Source organism: Cygnus olor, chromosome 11, assembly GCF_009769625.2.
Source record: "Cygnus olor isolate bCygOlo1 chromosome 11, bCygOlo1.pri.v2, whole genome shotgun sequence".
NCBI lineage: Eukaryota > Metazoa > Chordata > Aves > Anseriformes > Anatidae > Cygnus > Cygnus olor.
This window is the reverse complement of record NC_049179.1, coordinates 8649607-8668764: the sequence shown is the minus strand read 5'-3', so window position 1 is coordinate 8668764 and position 19158 is coordinate 8649607. Positions and strand designations below refer to the sequence as shown.

The following is a 19158-nucleotide window of genomic DNA, read 5'->3' as shown; positions in this document are numbered from 1 at the left end:
CCAGCCAGCTGAACCCTACCACCAGGTTTTTAGTGGTCATGTTCTTGAGTGTATTGCTCCGTGCCTCAGCTTTGGGTCTGTTAGGGCAAGTGAGGAAGAGGAGTCGGATTCCTTATACTTCAAATATTCACATTTTCATTTTTTTCCAGTTATGTTTCAGTTTTCTCTAATGCCAGTGACAAAGTTGCAACCTCACAGTTAACAACTGTATGGCTTGCAGATAATAGTGATAGGGTTAAGATAAGATGTGGCAACTTCAGAAGTATTTTCAAAGTGAAGTTATCTGCAAGGACATAATCCAACCTAGCAGCTTGCTGCTGCTAAGGAAGTTCCTGAGCACTCTGCCCTTTCCCTTCCTCCCCACCCATGTTGGTGCTAGCACCTCGGAGCTTTGTCAGCTCATTTAACTCACTAACTAGGCAGAAAATGAACCTGGCAAAAGTGGAGAGCTGTCTGCTGCATGAGTGAGCTGCTGAGCACAGAAGAGGAAGCAGAACTACAAGGCTGATGGCAAAGGCAGGGAAACAAGTGAATTCCCAGTCTTTCATCTGTAACTGTGCTGTGCAACTTAACGCTCAATACAGGCAACACAGGTAAGGTGTGCTGCTTATACCATTAACACTGTGTATGTGTAAGCTATCTAACCATACATCTTTTGTTGCAAAGGCTGACTTCTGTATTATGCCACCCGTAACACTGGATCAAAGCTAAGACTCCATTAGTGGTCCTAAAGTTACTGTCATTAGGTGATTTTGATATCATAACTAATGGTAAGAATTAGGAGGAAGGTATTCATATACTATGCTAAGGAAGAACCCCATTAAGGTTGCAGTCTTCTTTTCTGAAGCAAGAAGGCAGGGTAAGATATATATTTTTATGTCAGAGGACTCTTCAAGTTCCAGATAACCAGTGAAACCCAAAACAAGGATGCTCAATCTGAATTTTTGTTCAGTAACAGGATAGAAGTAGCAGCAGTGTTTTTTACAGAATTTCTTTTGCCTGCATTCTGCATGCCAGATAATGCAATCCACTGTTCAGTAAGCTTTGTTAGCATGAGAGAGAAAGGAATCTCCTCATGGGAGCTGTCTACTGCTGTGAGAGGAAACCATGACAGCTCCAGAGCAGCTGGGGACCGTGCCCACTCCACCCATGTGGCAGGGCTGTTTGGCATTTGGGTATTCCAGGGCACTGGTGGCTGAAATGGCCTGTGCCCAAACTGCTGGGCAGCAGGTGGTATCCAGGACATGTGGTAAACCAGGTCTGCAAATTGATTCAGGTTTAAAAACCCAATTTGAACAAACAAACAAAACCCACAAATATTCATTACGTCTTTCCGTTGTATTTACATCTTTGACTATTATGTGCTGCAGGAGTGGTCTCCATGCATTAGTAGTGTAGAAAACAATAGCTTGAGGACTTTTGGCTAAAAGAGGGAAGGACCCTAATGCATGTTCTTGATGCTTTTTGGAATTGATTTTTACAGTGAAGCATAAGCCATTAGTTCAAGCTTCTCAAACGTGATCATAAGTAAGAATTCACAATTGGCAATGAAGACAAAGTACAGCACCTTTGGTTAGGTAGCTTTGTCACTGTGCTCCTGAGAGCTGTATTTTTCTGTGGGAGCCTGTCATGGTAGCATTAGCTTTCATGAGTTTTGTCTTCTGCCTTTCTTCTGTAAACAGAGATCCAAGCCATATTAAACTTTATTACTTGCAAGCTCTGTTACGGCCAACAAATTTTCCATTGTTTTTTAGTCTGTTGGTTTCCAACAAGAGAGATTCTCAAACTGTAGTCAGCATGTATTCAGCATGTAGTCAGCATGCATTAAACAGCTTTTTCTGAATGCTCAGTTTGAGTATATGTGTCTGTCTGCACAAAACTAAGTGGTCTGTCATCATTTTCGAAACAAAAGATGCAGGAAGCTATCCTATCCAGGTCAAGTTCCCTTTCAGCCCTCTGGTGTGGAGGAAAATGCTGACAAGTATGATGCTTTTATTCAGTGTTTTCTTGTACATACAGAGAAAAAAGAACTTCAGTTTGTGCATACACAGATTTTTAACTCTGCATACTGTCTTCCCCAAAGGCAGAGGAATAATCAGTTTGCTTCCTTTACATAATGAAAATCACATCCAAATTTGTTAAGTTACAAAGAGAGAGAGGATTTACGATTATCTTAGTAAACAAGTAAAGATAAACAAATCTGTAGTAGTTATTTTCACAATGGTATGTGCTTTCTTTCCTCTCTGTAAATTCTGTATAGTGCTCCAAATTCTATGTGGAAATGGGTCTGAGCCTAAAAGAAGATAATGGAAATTACTCTTTCAGCCACACTTCTCAGCACCCAGCAAACTAATGCATTTATCTGAAAAAGCTGAAGTGAAATGAGTCTGCATGAAACCAGTCAGAGCTGTTAAGCTGGAGCCAAACAAATACATTGATATTTTAAATGGTAAAAATAAATTCCCATCAGTTAGACCTGGACTATCTGAATTTACCCTAGGTTAAAAGAAAAAAAGAGAGGATTTTAACCAGTTCAATTCATTTAAAAACAACCTGCAGATGGGATTTGAGAGAATAATAGCCAGAAGATCATGGCAGAGCAGCAGCTCAGATTTTGATGCATTTATGCAGAGTGGGCAGCAGAGAGATGGGAAGAATTCCCCACTGCAAACTTTGCAGAGCACCAGCATAATACGCTCATTTTATTTCCACTGACTGCTAATGTACTGTAGCTGTTTATAGCAGTATTACATTTGTGAAGTCACATGTTGAAAACATATATATATCAGAAGTGTATTACATAGTATGTAAATATCGGTGTGTTTTCTCTCATTTATGTGCATGTTTTTAGGTACAGTCATGTGAAAAAACAAGTGTTTCCTCTGGTTCTGCTCTGCTTTGTCATAGGGCAAGTACTTCTTGTCTAGTTCCAAGAGTCCTGAAATATGTTTGGTAAATACTAAATTTTATCATCACCTCATATAGTCTAATGAGAATGTGGAAATGGAGATTTTCAAAACTTCGTAATTTTGCCATTTGGAAGGGCAAATTTTTTATCAAAACATCAAAAATTGTGCAGCCACCAAAATTCAATTATAAATTGAATTCCTAAGCAGGAAACCTCAGCTGTGATATGGTAGCTCTGGGAAATCTTTTCTTTTATTTCCTCTCTCTTACTCTTGGGAAAATCTGAAATACATTTGCTGCAACTTAAAGGGAAAAAAAAATGGTTGGGCTGGCTTGGAGAAGTTAAGGTTGAATAACTGCATATAGACAACAGCGCGAGAAAACGAATGTAAGAGCTGGTAATGTAGATGCTTGGCAGGCTACAGGAATTTCAATATTCTAATGAATGACAGCTGCAGGTAGGTAGTTACTAAATAATGCAAGCCAACCTCTTTTTGTTCAACTTAAAGAATTGATTATCACATTTTTGATCTGAAGAAATATACCCTAAAAGTTGTGTGTGGCCTCCTATAGCCTACAGCCTGCTATCAGGGGGAATCATGGAATACAGCGTGTGTATACGTGTGTATCCTGTGGCTTTTTTCGTAGACTCTTTGGTGTTTGAGGTGCTGGAGGTCAGAAGCGAGTAGTTTCTCTAAAAACTTAATAGAAGACAGTTTGTAGCAGCAGATGAGCAATATCAGTCTATGGAAATACCAAGGCTCTTGCACTCAAACTTGACCTTGCATAGAAACTTACAAAAGAGGAAAATTCTGAGTGTGTGCGCGCAGAGCCTGCCGTGGGTATATTTTGAAGTGTTTTCCTGATAAGACATTTACCCTAAGGGGATTGTACTTGTCTTGACCTTCCCTGACCTCAGCTGCAGTTCATTTAAATGCAGTATTAGTAAAGAGCACCTGCAACAGGCAGTTTCCTCCTGTTCCACTGGCATACTGTCAGGTGGTGCTGAGCTGAGACCCGCAGCCTTGACTGCTACAGGTCTCTGCCTCGTGTTCCTGTGCGGGCATCAGCGACCTGAGCGCAGCCCGCATTTGCGGGGAGGCTCTGGAAGGCTGGCCGGCATGAGAGCAAAGCGTGTTCTCAGATGCTTAGCGAATGGTTTGTGCTTTTGGAAGTGGATGATAAAGATCCCAGTTGCTTCTCAAGACTGGAAAATAAAAAAAGTTCCAAGTATTATACTTGCAACTTTTAACTCAAAGACTGCTGGCAATCATTCTTCATCCTCCTTTGTCACCACCCACTGTCCATTTGTTTACCATTCGATTTATTGCCATTATTTCTTTTCTTTCCTTCCCAAATATAAATGCAGTCATAGTACGAAGTGTCTCATTAGTGTACTGCCTCTAGCGTGGTTCTCTATTTATAGATAGCGTAGAAGGTTACAAAATGCAGTGAAATGCTTATTGGAGGGAGGAACAGCACCCAATAAATTGTCTGGGCTCTGTAAAACATTATGAAAGCAGAGAAAAATAAATGGATTTCTACTACAGATCTTAAGGGGCTCTTTCTTACTATAAATCTTTTTTTTTAAGAGTACTTCCTCAAACAGTTCTGATGCTTGCAAAAATGTAGTAAGTGAACCTTCATCTATTTTCTTTGTTTTTCCCCTCTGAAAATTTTCTCCACCTTTAAACGTCACTCTGTTCTCCCTGCTCTAAAATTCTTTCACCCTCTTTGCACAAGCATCTGAGTATCTATGTAATCTAACTTGAAAAGAATGCCAAAGAGGAATGTAGAGCAGATAGGTGAAGGTTTGGGAGCGGCCACTCTCTTGGAGAATGATTACAGAAATCAGGACACTTCTAACTGCAGGATAGGTTGAGGGGGGCGTGTAATAGAAATCAAAAATCATAATGGCTTAGGAAAAAGTAAATAGAGGTGATAGAAAAGAGTTGAGTTTTTATCTGTTTTTTTTTTTGGTTGGTTGGTTGGTTTGTCTTTTTTTCTGCAACAAAAATCTGGCAGCTCAAAGCACACACAATAAGGTACTTCAGACAGAGCTGTTAGGCTGTGGAATGTCCTTCCATGGGATGTTGTGGATACTAAATTTTGAATGAGTTCAAAAGGTAATTGGATAAATTTATGAAGGAAAATTCCATGCATGACTATCAAGTTCAAAGACACCATCTGTATTCAGGAATATTCAGGAAGTTTCCAGTTTGCTTATTGCTGGAGTTGAGGGTTTGGAGAAAGTGTTGCTGGATGTGTCCTTACACACTGGGCCGCTGCCAGGAGCAGCGTAATGGACAAGCTGGACTTCTGGTCTGATGTGCTAGGGCTGCTGTCATGTTTTAAACCATTTTGTCCTCTCTAGGGCTTTCCTTGTGATATTTATGATCCTTCTGATCGTTGGCAGCTTTGCTTAATTTGCAGTTGTTGCCTCTGTTATTTTAAATCTCATCAGCTAAATTGCATCATTCCTTTTTAGATGAGGTCTATTGCATTCTGTTAATACTCTAAGTTAATAATTTATCATGCACAGATGGATCACTTTTCCATGACAATCATCTACTCTCTCCCTGAATTTGTCTTTTGGAGTTTTATTCTGAATTAGCATTTAATAAAACCATTTTCTAGAGGAGCATTTAAATGACAATAAAATATCAGGAAGTATTCCATGTTTTTTTACCCAAAGTTATCTGAAATTGTCTTGCTTGAGACATGCCCTGTCTTCTCATTACTTCACCTTGCACAACACAGTACTGCAGTGGTTGAAAGCAACAGTTTAATAAATACCCTACAGCATACAAATTGAATACAAAAGGAAAATTTGGGATTATGATCTGCAGCATCTCCATCTTTCCAAAAAAAAAAAAAAAAAAAAAAAGGCACAAAAAGGAAAATAATCTCTTAAAACTCTCTCTCGCTAGACACAGGTTGGGCTTTAAGTGTTTTTGGCAACCACACTGCTGGAGCTGTACAAACCAGCTGCAAGCTGGAAACAAGTCGTACTGTGCAATACGGAAACTGCCAAGGCCAGCAGACAATGCACAGCAAGCAGTGCTTGTGTTCTAGCTTGTCATTAGACTAACAATACAGTTCAGCTGCAGCATCACGTCATGCTCCTACATGGTACAGTGCATTTTCTCTGAAAACAAAGGTATCCAAGCTCAGTATCAAGCTTAATCTAAGAGTTGCACACGTGTGTTGATGAGGCAACTTGTATGAGAAGGGAGTCGCTCGATACCATGCATAGCTGCAAACCCATGCCTAAGAAAGAGTTCATTTGGGAATACACAGAAAGGAGGAAATGGTAAAAGCAAGGAGGGAGGAATGCTGGATCAAAAGTAAGAATTGCTGCTGGGCAGGAGCACCTGGACAGGCCGGTGCAGGCCACGGAGGCAAAGCAGCACGGCTCAGTTAGCTAAAGAAGTTGTCCAGGGTGAAAACGACCACCACAAATGTTAAGCATCAATGGAAAAATTGCCAAAGCTACTGAGAAACTAAATACCTAGAATGTGTTTTAATGTAGTATTTCAGAACAATGTGCGTTCTGCCTCTTCTGACCAATGACTTTGTTGCTTGAGATTTATATATGACGTTATTGCCTTTCTCACTGTAAGGTCGGGTGATACTTCTCTGAGAAGTCAAAAGGTGTGGATTGTCTGTTGTCAGAGTTTAAGCATTATTTATTTTCTTGTAAGTACTCAATTTTTTCGGTCACTTTCATTCATCTTACTACCTGCTTTTAAGTAAAACTTTGACAAATTACAGTAAAATACAGAAGATGCTTTAGCATGGCATTTTCAAAACAATTTTTCTAAAGATCACTGTGAATTCTGGAACAGATCGGAGTTAGAATAATAATGTTACAAAATGTCAAAGCTGGTAAAGCTATTAAAAAGAAAAGGAATTTTGACTAATGGCCCGTGTATGTGGCTTAACATTTAAGTAAAGATTGCATTGCTGACTCCGATTTGAAAATGGGGCTAAGCTGTTTTTGTCGCTTCCTGCTGGAGCGCGTTTCCTTTGTCTGGCCGTGGCTGTGGGCAGAGCTCGGTGCAGACTGCGCTGGAATTTTCCAGCAGTGTCCCCGCTGCTGCCAGCGCTCCTTGAGCTGCCACCAGCCCGCTGCCGGGCATGTGGCCCTTCCAGGCCCCAGCCATGTCTGTGTTAAAGCCGACTCAGTCTTCTGGGCTCCTGTGGCAGCCCACACCAAGGAGGGTCCTTTGGAGCAAGTGACCTGGGAAACGGTGCCTTTGGGAGCCCAGGGAAATGGCTCGATGGTGCATCATATCATCTCTGTGCAGAGGAGTCTCAGCCACCTTCCATCAGGAAATTGTCAGTAATCTGCCTTCATTTCTTGAAATTCTTATAAGCTGTTTTCTGTTTTAACGAAAAGGAAAACAGGGTGTTGGAGGGTCCTTTCTGATGATCCTTAAAGACTTCAGTGCAGCAGCTCTGCAGCTTTCCTGTTCTTTTTGTTGAAGGTTTCATTTCTTCTGGATGAACGTGGCAATGCGGCTTCTTCTGGATGGCTTACGCACTTCTGCTTGATATCCCCACTTTCAAATCTCTCTCAGGTTTTTGTTAATGAGCAGATAAGACTTGAACACCAGGAATCTGTTCTGACAGAGCCATCAAGGCGATTCCTAGAAGTGCATTGTTCCCTTTTTTTTTCCCCCTCCACTTCCCAGTGTAGCAGAAAATCATGTGCTACTTGCAGTCCAGTATCAAAGAAAGGTTTCTGTTGGCTTTTTTTTTTTTTTTTTTTTGCTTTTAGTTTTTTCCCCTCCGTATGAATTGTTACTGATCCTTGGATCACCATCTACCAGAATTTTTGTAGGGATATTATAATGAACTAGTGAATGCTCTGATAACACCTGTTTGACTGTGGTCAGTCAAACTGTATACCAGCTTCCTCTCCTCGCATTTCGTCACGTCCTAAACACTGGTGAGGTTCTCGGTTGCCCATGCTCTGGTTCAAGGGACGCACAGGATCACCAGAGTTTCTTTGGTGAACTGGTGCCCAGGAATCAGCACTATGTTCAAGGGCAAGAAAATATTTGCTGCAGGATGTAATTTCATTTGTATGGTCCCAAGCATTCTTTCCTTTGCGTTTTTGCTTAAATATATTCATGATGCCCTGAAAGAAGGCTATGCGCAGAAGTTTTTTAAATTGCTTTTGCTGTTTTCGCTGCTGTTTCTAGCTTTTATAAATGTACATATTCTGCAAAGATCAAAGGTGGCGTGAGAAGGGGTTTTCTAAGTGAGTTTTCATCCCAGCGATGTTTTCTCAAATACAAAAGATGAGGAATGGGAAGAGAAGTTGTCAGTTTGTTCTCCTAAACTTTGTTTTTCTTCAGTGTTCTTACTTTCACCAGAATTTTTAATAAGCCAGCAAAGTAGGTACTGAGAGAAGTAATGTTAAATATTTTAATAAAAATCTCCTCCTAGCTGATCCACACATGCACACAGTGTGTGGATATTTCATTAATCCTCCTGAGAGATTTCAGAATACTTTTCAAGAGCAGTTCTTCTGATTTTTATGCTGTTATTGGAAAAAAATACATGGATTTTCTTTTAATGTAAATCTTTCCAGGTCTACTTTATTTTGTAAGTTTTGCTTATAAAATTATAAAGTTACAGGTTATAACCGTATTTTGAAGTCTGCTGTGTCAACTCGGAAAGGATTACATTTGCATCTTTTTGTAGAGCCTGTGCAAGGAAAACATTTCTAAAGCTGTATACTACCTCATGGTAGAGTTCAAGGGAGCAGATAAGTGAACTTGTAGTTGTTTGTTACAACTTGGTTACAAGCATACACTTATTTCAAAATAAAAAGATTCTATTGTGATGGAAAGGGAAGATTGGGAAGACAAAGGAAAATTCCCTTGTGTTTAGTCTGTAGAAGTCTAGTCAAATTCTGAGTCCTTGAGAAGCTTTAAATGATGTTGTTTATTTAAACAAGGAATTAAGAACTGGGCCAAGCAAGACATGGGCTCTTAAGCTCAATAAAGCAGAATCAGAAAGGTCTTCAGGCATGACCACAAGGCACTTGTCTTAAATGTCTTGTAGAAATAAATGCCATTCAGTTTTTTGCGTATGTAGGGAAACTTATTTCCAGTATTGATGTAACTGGGGAAATTTTATAAAGTTCAGTGAAAAAAATTTGTCAGTTCCTTCAAATTTACCATCAAATAATGTTTGCATGTATGTAGTTTAATATTGTATGTGTTTGCTTTGTTACCTTTTAAATAGCCAGCATGTAGAGGAAAGTATTTATTTTCAAGGGGAAAAGAACGGAAATTATCGTAGCGTTATACATCAGAAAGCAGGATGAATGTTCCTCAGATACTTAAAACTCAGAGTATTTTGTGTTCATATTTAAAGTGCATTTTCTTTGTTTAAAAAGAACATCTGAGATGATCTGATGCAAGTAGTGAAATGCTTCCACGGAAACAGCTTGGAGGAGAACATATCAGAACAAATTAGAGCCACCAGCATTTTCACTTTTTGTCAGTGATGTGCCCTGCCATATTCTACAGGTAGAAGCTCTGTCCCATCTTGACGTGAATGATGGTGCTATGTGTATGTGTTCATATAAACCAACAAATATGGTTTGGGAGAGTTATGTAGAATGACTGACACTTGACAAGCAGCAGCACACACAAGCTAATAAAGCCAAAGGTAGCATTACCAAGCATGTTGTACTTTTTTCTTACTGGTGGGTGGGTCTTGCATGGGATATCTGGTACGTATACGAACAGTTTTTCTACATTAACCCACTTTTTAAATGTCCAGAGAGACAATTTCATGTGTATACAAATGTATGCTGTTGGGGACTCAGGGCTGGACAAGTACAGATTATTGCGGTGACAATTACTTTCAGACATTCTCTTAATAAAAGAGGAAGAAAGTCTGAAGTCCATGACTTCTGTATTTAACAACTTAGAATAATTTTATCTTGTATAAAGGCAGTCTCTCTACTACTATAGTTAATAAACAGTAGCACCCCCCTTCTCTTAGTAACATTTGCTAACAAGAGATGCTGTAAGGAAATACTCATCTGCATTTCTTTTGCTTCTGTCCATATGTGACGGTGGTGATCTTGAAATAATTCTGCAGCAACAGCTTGCAGTACTTCAGTAAGTCCTGGCTTTGTCGGAATTATTGCAATTTTATTGGTACATTAAAAAAAATAAATTGATCCCTAAAACCTTCACTTATTTTCCCATTAAAATATATATATTCTCCAACTTCCATTCTTCCTCTTTTATCTGTAAAGTACAGTATATGATGTGCTTGCTTTGTTGATTTTGGAGATAATTTTTCTTCTGTCCTTAGAACTTTGAAACAAAGGTTTTTAAATGGATGATGAAGTACAGCTGCTGGATTAACAGACATAAGGAAGGGGGAAGGGGAGGATTGCACAGATGGTTCTAATAAAACTCTTCAAACAGCAGAGGAGTATGGTGGTGGGTGGGGAGTGGAGTGAAATTCAAATCATAGTTCCAGTGCAAGTTTGGGGGTTGGTTTGTGAAAGAAAGTTGCATAAATGGCCATTTTAGGGTTTGGGGTTGGGTGAGTTATTTCACTGTTGTTTTCCCTGTTGCTATAGTACCGCTGGTTTCTCCATCTCCCTGTATCCCCATGTCCATATTGCTACCTGAGGCTTCCATCACTCTGACAAGAGTCATCCCCTGTAAGGCTGCGTTCAGATATTGTCAGTGGGAAATAGCACTGAAAGCTTAGATTTTCACTAACCGTTGACATAAGAGATTTTGCTTGTTCTTGTAGGAAAAAACAGTAAAAAAGATGCAGTAGACTTCTGTTGCTGTGCTGGCAGGTGCTGCTCTTGTTCCCGCCTTCCACACACAATTGTACAGCTGGCTGTGAACGTAATAAGCTCCTTTTGGCTGAGTTTGAAACTCTCTTCCAAGCTTTAATAAACCACGTATTTCTGTAAGTTGTAAGAGTTTGTACCACATAATTCATTCATAAGGATGGATAACTAGCATTGCCTTCTTTCCACTTTCAGCCGCCTTTGTACCCTTATTAAATATTAGGTCTGTAGTACTAAGTCAAAAATTAATGAATAAAAAGTTGCATGAAGTTGTAGCTTTAACCCTGGGGGCTTAGGGCCTGGGTAGTCCCTTGTGGTGTCAGCATCTGATAAGTAGTTCTTCAAGACACGAAGCATTGAGGTTGTTTCCTGGTGGGAGGACAGGTTTTGGTTTTAGCGATTTGAATTCAGGTATGCCATATTTAATGTCTGGTCTTGGGCTTTATCTTCATAGCCCATGGCAAACTATTTTATGTGGTAAAAGAAAATACATTTTCAATGAATATAACCCACAATGGTGTCAGTTGTGCAATTTGTGTGTTTTGAGATTTAGATAGTATTTTTGAATATAATTATTTTTTTCCAGCCTTTTAGGATGATTCCTATGTGCGTAAGATTGTTTTGGGTCATTGAAAGGGTCAGCCAGAGGTGGGCACAGAATGATAGGTGGATGCATATTTGGAGCTTGGTCTTAACATGTACCCAAATGATCAGACTGCAAGAAGGATGGCTTGCTCTTTCTCTGGGCAGACAGACAACTTTAGTTTGACCTCACTTTCAGAGCCAAAGTGATTAACACATGTGCATACATGCACGCACACACACTGCCCTTGCTAATCTTTCCTTTTCTTCAATGAAAGGAAGAAAGTGTTCTGAGAGCACACAGACATTCGTTCAGCCTACACACAGCAGCCCTTTGGGATGAGTCTTCATCTTGCAGTGTCAAAAGCTTTTCAAATCAGTAGCTCAGGAGGAGCAAATCCTTCAAATGCATGAGTAACAGATACTTGTTTTTAAAGAGTCCTTTAGTATGAGCAAGCCATTAAGTACTTCCCTTCTCTCCATGAATCAGTTCTATTTTAAACAGCATATTTAAAAGCAAAAAAAAGTTTTTACTTTTAAACTCTAGTTTTGAGTCTATATTCCAGTACATCAACGTATGTGTGTTAACAGCATAAATATGTCCAGAAAGGAAGGCACGTTCCCTGCACCGATTCGTTCCTTTCCTTTAAAACAAGGTGTAGTGTGTCTACAGTATTTCTTCACCCGAGGAGCTAATTCTGAAGTGAAATAAATATTGCCCTCTGAAAACTCTCACTACCTGATCAACAGTGAGGTAATGCCACTTTAAAATGCCATAATTTCTGAGCATGTAAGAGGTAGATTATTTTCAGCTCTTCATAACGTGCATTATGTATATAGTACGTGTGATAGTTCTCCAGTTCTTCTGTTCACTTTGGAGGAGCCGCAACACGCATGCGCCGTTTTGAAGCTTGCCGCGTGAGGCCCGTTCCATATGAGGAAGCGGCACGCACGTGTGCCGTTGGCCACATGGGTGTACGAATACGGCCCCACATAAGGAAGTGGCACGCGCATGTGCCGTCGGGGCTAGCAGCACACGAGGCCCGCCCTGCGTGAGCGTATTGCGCGCGCCAGTGCCCTCGAAGACAGGGTCCCAGCGGGATCCGCTGCGGGTGGCTGCGCGAAGCCTTGCCGTGAACGAAGTGCCCCAAACCTGGGCAGTAATTGATCCTCCTGACAGCCGCTTATTTCTCTAATGCAGCCGCATATGATAACATACATGGGTCTTAGAGTGTATTGCTTTATTACTAGCAGGATTGAGACTGAGCAATCTTAACAGGGTCTAACGCTAGGTTTTGTAGTTGTGAGTTTAATTTATCATCAAGAAGTTGGATTACTGACTTGCTTGGTGAATTAGAGAAATTTCAGCCTCTCTTCATCGCTGAAAAGCAACAGTAGATTTCGCTTTTGCTGCGTTACTGACTCTTTCTACCAAATGCCTCACAAAAGTGCAGTTCAGAACAAGTTGTAGAAACATCTCTGTAGCTATTTTCATGTATCTGGCAAGTAATTTATGTAACTTACAAAGCATACTAAAAGCCACATATATATACTATGCTGTGAGGGTTGCTTATTTCTGTTAATGATGAATGTTTCCTTAAAAGTCACCTTTCTCCCTCATTTTCTCTTTGCTGTTCTTGCTTAAACCCATTCTCTGCCCTTCATTTGTTTGTCATTGGGCATGAAACATCTAAAATACATTTAAATTCTATATGAAAACTGTACTATTGCCTTCACCTTGTCAGTGTACTAGTCAGGAATACAAAAAAATGCCATACCTTTTAAAAGTTGGAGCAGGAATACGCTAGCTTCTTTATGCTTATATTTATTATATGAAAATTGTAGAGATGTGAATGTTCAAATACTTTGCCTGTACTTAAAGGCACAGGGTATTTTCTTACTATTGTGTGTGTCTCAGATTGTTATGAATACTAAATTTTTATGGCAACAAACAAAGTCCAAAGAATGATAAGAGAAAAGTATTCTTTCAGGTTTTCAAACTTACGGGCTCTTTTTAATGTTCTTTCTTTGTTCCTCTCCCTACCTCTATGGTCCTTCCTCTTTGAATGCATGCACATGAATTGCTCATAGGCCTGCAATTTATTGACGTGCCTAATGAACAAGAGGAAGAGACGGTTTGGGTTCTCACATCTGCATTTTGCAAAAGCTGTGGAACTGGGGCTCTTGAGTGTGCTTTTGAATTTCTAGAAGATGCTTAACAGCCCAGAAATATTGGCAGGGCAAATTAAAAAGCAATACTAATCACAAGCTCCTACTCATCCTTACTAAGGAAAATGTACCAGCTTGGCACGTCCTAGTCAGTAGGACAGAGATACAGGTAGCTTACAAACATCCTCTTTTCAGAGGAGAATTTTTAAGAGGACTGAAAGGTCGTGTTTTGCTTGCTGCCTTGTACAGCACTGCTGAGCAGAGCAACCTTTTCTTTCTGCAACCAGCCTTTGCCAAAATAGCAGTAACTGTAAATCTGTCAGGGCTAAAGGCTCCAGCCGAGGCAGTAGTCTCCCATAATTGTTCCTGTATTCAAATTACTATTATTTCGCTGATGAAAGTGACATTCAGCGGCGCTGGAACGGGAGCAGCAATGCTTCGCGAGAGGTTCTCTGCTGGCAGGGGAAGACCTCGTGGGCTGAGCACCGGGAGGTGTGCACAGCACGAGGACATGCTGGATGGGCCATGCGGGAGGAGGCTGGGGCAGAGCTGGGGTCGGGCTTTGGGCTGGTCTCCTTTCCCTGTCGGAGGCACCACGGGCGCCACGTGGCCAGGCGCTTTCTGTCTCTGGGAGCAGCCGGAGGACGCTGCCTGGGAGGTGCTCTTGGCTCAGGGAATTCAGATGGGAGGGTTCTCTCTCGGCTCGAGAACACATTTTTTTCCGCTTGACTCACTGAGTGAAATCTCAATGAGTGATAAAATTTCTAAAATTAATGTTGAATTGGTTAGAATAATAAAAGGTGCATTTATCATCAGGAAGGAAGAGCAAAACAAGGGGAAAGATTCAGTAAAGAGGAAATGACCACCTTCTCAATGACAATGAGAGGCCGTAAGCAGCTGAGCACACCTCTGTTCGACAGCCTGCCCATCTCTCCAGCCACGCAGTGATTTACCGTCAGCAAGAGATTTCCTGAAATGCCAGGAGCCGCCTCTCTCATATCCAGTGCCCACAGCACTTCTGTAGGGATGCTTTCCATTGAGAAGATATTAGACTACAAGTGTTTCCACAGGCTACCTCTTTACATAGCACGCAGGCCGATGCGTGCATGAAAAGGAACTGCCTGCTTATTGATACAGATCCCATTTCTTCCTAGAAACAACACCAGCTTTTGTTTCTTCTCTTTGACTTGGCATGTAAGAACAAAGAAGGAACATAAAGTACTGGCACCGAAGCAGTCTGGTGTGCTGGTGAACACTATAGATATAGCTGAGTACCTGCAGAAGAGGAGGTGGGGCTATGGGCTTAAATGTATTTCTTAAAAATGATAACATTACATGGTAACATTACATGATAACTGTAAAAAGACTCCTTTAATGATTTTACATTTGCGTAGCATGTTTCCTTTGTGCGTTCCTGAACAATTTGCTAAACTTGACCAGCTGTATCAGCTGCTCCATACCTGCAGTTTGAAAGAGCATTCGGAGCAGGGAGGCTGTGCCCTGCACGCTCCCTGGACCCAGCAGGCTGCTGGGCTGCCTTCCCCACCGTTGTGTGAGGAACTGCAGAACTGCATCGCTTCAGCAGGAAGGATAGTGGAACCTTGTAACTTCAGCTAGGCATAAACAAAACCAAGACTCCCAGCTAAGGTTCTTAGCTCCATCTCAAAAGTAGTTGGAGGTAGGAAATTGAGGATGTGCTTGGCCTGGGGGGTTAAGACAAGTCTGCTCTTCCCCTGAGACCTGGCGTGCTGTTTTTTCAGGCCTGACCATGCTTTTTCAGTTGAAGTTTAATTGGCTGAAGATGATGATTCAAAATGGAAACATTGACAGAGGAAGCAACAATAACATAAAAATACACTTATTAAATGTCCCTAGACACAACTCTTTCCGAAGGGCATTTCTGATTTTTCACTAGCTTGCTTTAGTCTCCATTAGTCTCACTAATGCTTATCTGTGCAATCAGTCCCATCACAGGTATGTTAAAATTATCTTCCTGCTGGTTCATCTGATAAAAGAAGATTGGTGCTTGAATGTGTTGAATTCCTGGTGGTGTGATGGCTGTCCCTGGAAACTTCAGTTAAACAGGACTGGCGAAGCAGAAAAATCATCTTACAAACGTTTTAAAGCTCCAAACCACTACAGCTCCTAATTTTGAACAGGTCCCTGTTTTATTTACATCAAAACTTCTATGCTTCTGGATATTGGATCTTTTAGCTCTTTTTCTGATGGGAATGCTTGTTGTGGGAGCAGTGAATTTCCGGTAACTGGGAGATTAGAAGCCTTTTGTTTTTACTGAGGTCTCCAATCTTCATTTGCCCAATATTTGTTAACAAATTCAGCCTCCCTTAGTTTCCTTCATTTGAAAATAGCATACTTTCTGTCATTTTGATTCATCAGCTGTTGAGTTGGTGATTATTAGATTTTATTTTTCATGCTGGGTTGCATTGGCAAGAAATGCATTCCCATTGTTTTGGAAAAGAAAAAAAAAAGCACCGAACATATTTCAGATTCTGCTAACTAACAGAACGATCAGTTTTTAGGGCTGGAAAAGATGATCTCCATGCTTAGCCCTGCTTCAGACAAAAATCATTATGTATGAATAAGAATAACTTTCTTATTAGGTTGGAAAAGATTACTACGTAGTTGCCATAAAAAGATATACTTTTAAGAATGCTATCCAGATACCCAGGAGTAGCCTGTAGTATCGGTGCTATTTTTTGCTACAACTTGTAAATCAAAGACGTTAGCTCCATATTATCCCAATTAGGAAATGGCATATATGCAATTATGTAAATACCATGCTTCTGGCTTGTCTGTTAACATTAAGAGCAGAGTGAGGGAACGAGCGAACAGAAAGCAGACACATCTAAAAATATACCTCAGAAGCGGCAGTAAGAGAGCAGTGCTGCACGCGGTGTGGACAGGATGCCTTTGTGTCCTGCAGTTCGCAAAGCCCCCCAGGTGCGTGTGGCAGTGTCGGCGCTTTGTCCCATGCTGGTCACCCATCCCACTGTCTCTTGCTTGTGGCCAGAGGCAGATTCAACCCCGGACGCTGCAGTCTTCCCCTCGCGCCCTGGGTTGCTTCAGCAGCAGCAGGAATTGAGTGCCATGGGACCGTGCCTAAAGCTCACTCGTGTGCCCCGATTCTCTGTAGCAGCTGCACGCATCTAGAAAATTATTGTGAAGGTATAATTGGGTTTTGTTCTCTTTCCTTTAAACACAGAATAATAGAAATGGTGGAGGCTCCTCAGATTCAAAGGGTTTCTTAGCAATTTATCCACAATGCAACTTTTCCTTTCAAACATGAATTTTCCTTAATTCTTCTCAGTATAGCTCTCTGAAAATGCTTTCAGAAACAATTATGGCCGATGATACGTAGTCTTTCTTCCTTTGTTCTTACAAATTAGAATGATATATATTCTATATATCTATATCATACATATATAGAATATATATAGTATATATATTATATATTATATAATATATATTAGAATTATATATATTCCAGGCAAACAAGCTTCATAGAAGAATAAGTAGGGGCTTTAATTGACTTCAGAATCATTCCAGAAATACCTGGCTTGCTTGTTTTTTTTTTTTTTTTTTTGCAGTGTCTTGTGTTATTCTTTATATGAGAGTCTTTGCAAAGCTTTTATTTTTACTCCATTATTTTCCATTCTTGGTAATAAACTCTGTTTTCTTCAGAGAGAAACTGCACACAGTACTTGAACTGCTGTGGTGACACTTTGTGGGTTGTGTTAGGGTGACATTTTGAAGATATTCAACAAAATTCAGACTTTTCCTACTGAAGGACTACGCTAGGCAGTGTTCAAACATAATTGGAATTGTTTATTTTTCAGTACTAGATAAGAAGGTGTGGGAAAAATAAAAAATGAAAATGAAAAGAGTCCCTGTTCTAAATTCTTTACATTCTTACCTCCCCACCCAGCTTTTGTAAAACACTCCAAGTATGCTACTGAGATGCACGATGTTTTTCTTCTGTATAACTCTACCCAGGATCTAACAGTTATTGATCAGTTGTGTTTCTCATTGCACTGTGTCTTTACCAAAGGTTTCTCTGCACTTCTGTTCCAGATTTTTTTGTCATTGTCATTTTGCCAAGCTAAAATGTTTCAGATATTTCTCAATAGATTTCTTGAATGACTGACTTGAAAAAAAAAGCTTCAGCAGCTACCACTCAGTAAAAAGCAGTGACAGAAATGTTTTCTTCTGGTCAGTGCAAGACTAATTAGCTCTATAAAAATAACCTGAAGTCAGAGGGATTGAATCTGTCTAAAAATTCATGTTATTAAAGGGACATGAAATTAATCAAAATTTATGAATTTGCCTTTTAAATGGAAAAGACATTTTCTGCAGCTAAAAAATGATAGTGCCAAACCAAGAAGAAATATTTTTCCCAAATTATACATCTGTGTGTCACTGATCGATTTTGAAGACTGGCTGATAATATCCATTAAGCTTGATTCTAGTGATTGATACAAAAATTAACCTTGAGTGTCTGAATAGTTGTGACATCCTTGAGTCTTGCATCAGTCAGTATTTGGTTAATTATCTAAGTATTGCTGCAAAGAGATCAGACTCCAGCTGGCTGTAATTAGGGCTGGATTGTTCCATGCCTTCAAGACAGTTTGTATATTCATGGGATCCACAGCTTTCTGTTGTCCTCATTTCCTGTAACATAAAAGTACTTGTATCTCAAAGAACTAAAGGGGAGGCAAGTAGTGAGAGATGCACTGTACTGGTGACTCTTGCCATTAGATCCTTAGAGATCTGACTGGGAAATACACAATGCAAGTATCAAAAAGAACAGGACTTGTAGGCGAAAAATGTTATTTCAGTTAAGTAGAAGAAAGTGTGGATCTTTAGCAAGCCTGGTGCATTCCATAAAATCTGAAATCTGTGTTCTGTAAAGCTTGTTCTTAGAGACCACCAGCCTGTATAGGAAGAAACTTGGACAGCAGATCAGGAGTGCACGTGGCCTAAAAGCATCAATGAAGATTCAGTAATTCAGTAGCCATGGGATAAAACCCTATAAGTGCAATCTATTACATTCAATTTGTTGAAATAAGTCTCCTTGATTTTGTGGCTGTATGCTATAGAATTACTAGCATTGCATTACTGGCACTTGCCTTTATAGATGCCCTAGTTTCAGGAAACACTGCTCAGCTTGCTTTCTCCCTTCAGTGTTCAGGTCATCATGGCCTGTGCTCTGTGCAGCCTCTGCTGTTACCAGCCTTTATTGCAACTCATGAGCAAGACTAGCATGTTTTCCAATTATTACTCTCTTTGGGGAAGAAGTAGCCTTTGTTTAATTTATATGTAAAGTTGCTCATTAATAATTCATTGATATCCAATGTGGAAGGTATATGCCAGAATCTGTGCCAAAAATAAGGCAATTAACGTGATTATTTTAAGACCAACTGTAAATAGGTAATACCAATCCATAGCCCCAAGCAAAGTATGCCAGTCTGTACCTTCAGAATGGGTAAAACATGGTCATGTCTTTTGTGATTTACCTGAGCTACTCGCAGTTCTCGAGGAAAAAGTTTGGCCCTAGGGGAAAAAAAAAAAAGTTAAAAAAAAAGTGCTAGTGTGGCCCTAGCAGCAGAGGTTGTGACAGACGGCTCCGGTAATTG

At 40.2% G+C, this 19158-nt stretch overlaps 1 protein-coding gene across 1 annotated transcript in view; it reads left to right on the top strand.

The window, feature by feature from the left end:
* The window catches only part of PEAK1 (pseudopodium enriched atypical kinase 1), a 117910-nt gene that overhangs the window by 39631 nt on the left and 59121 nt on the right, over positions 1 to 19158 (top strand).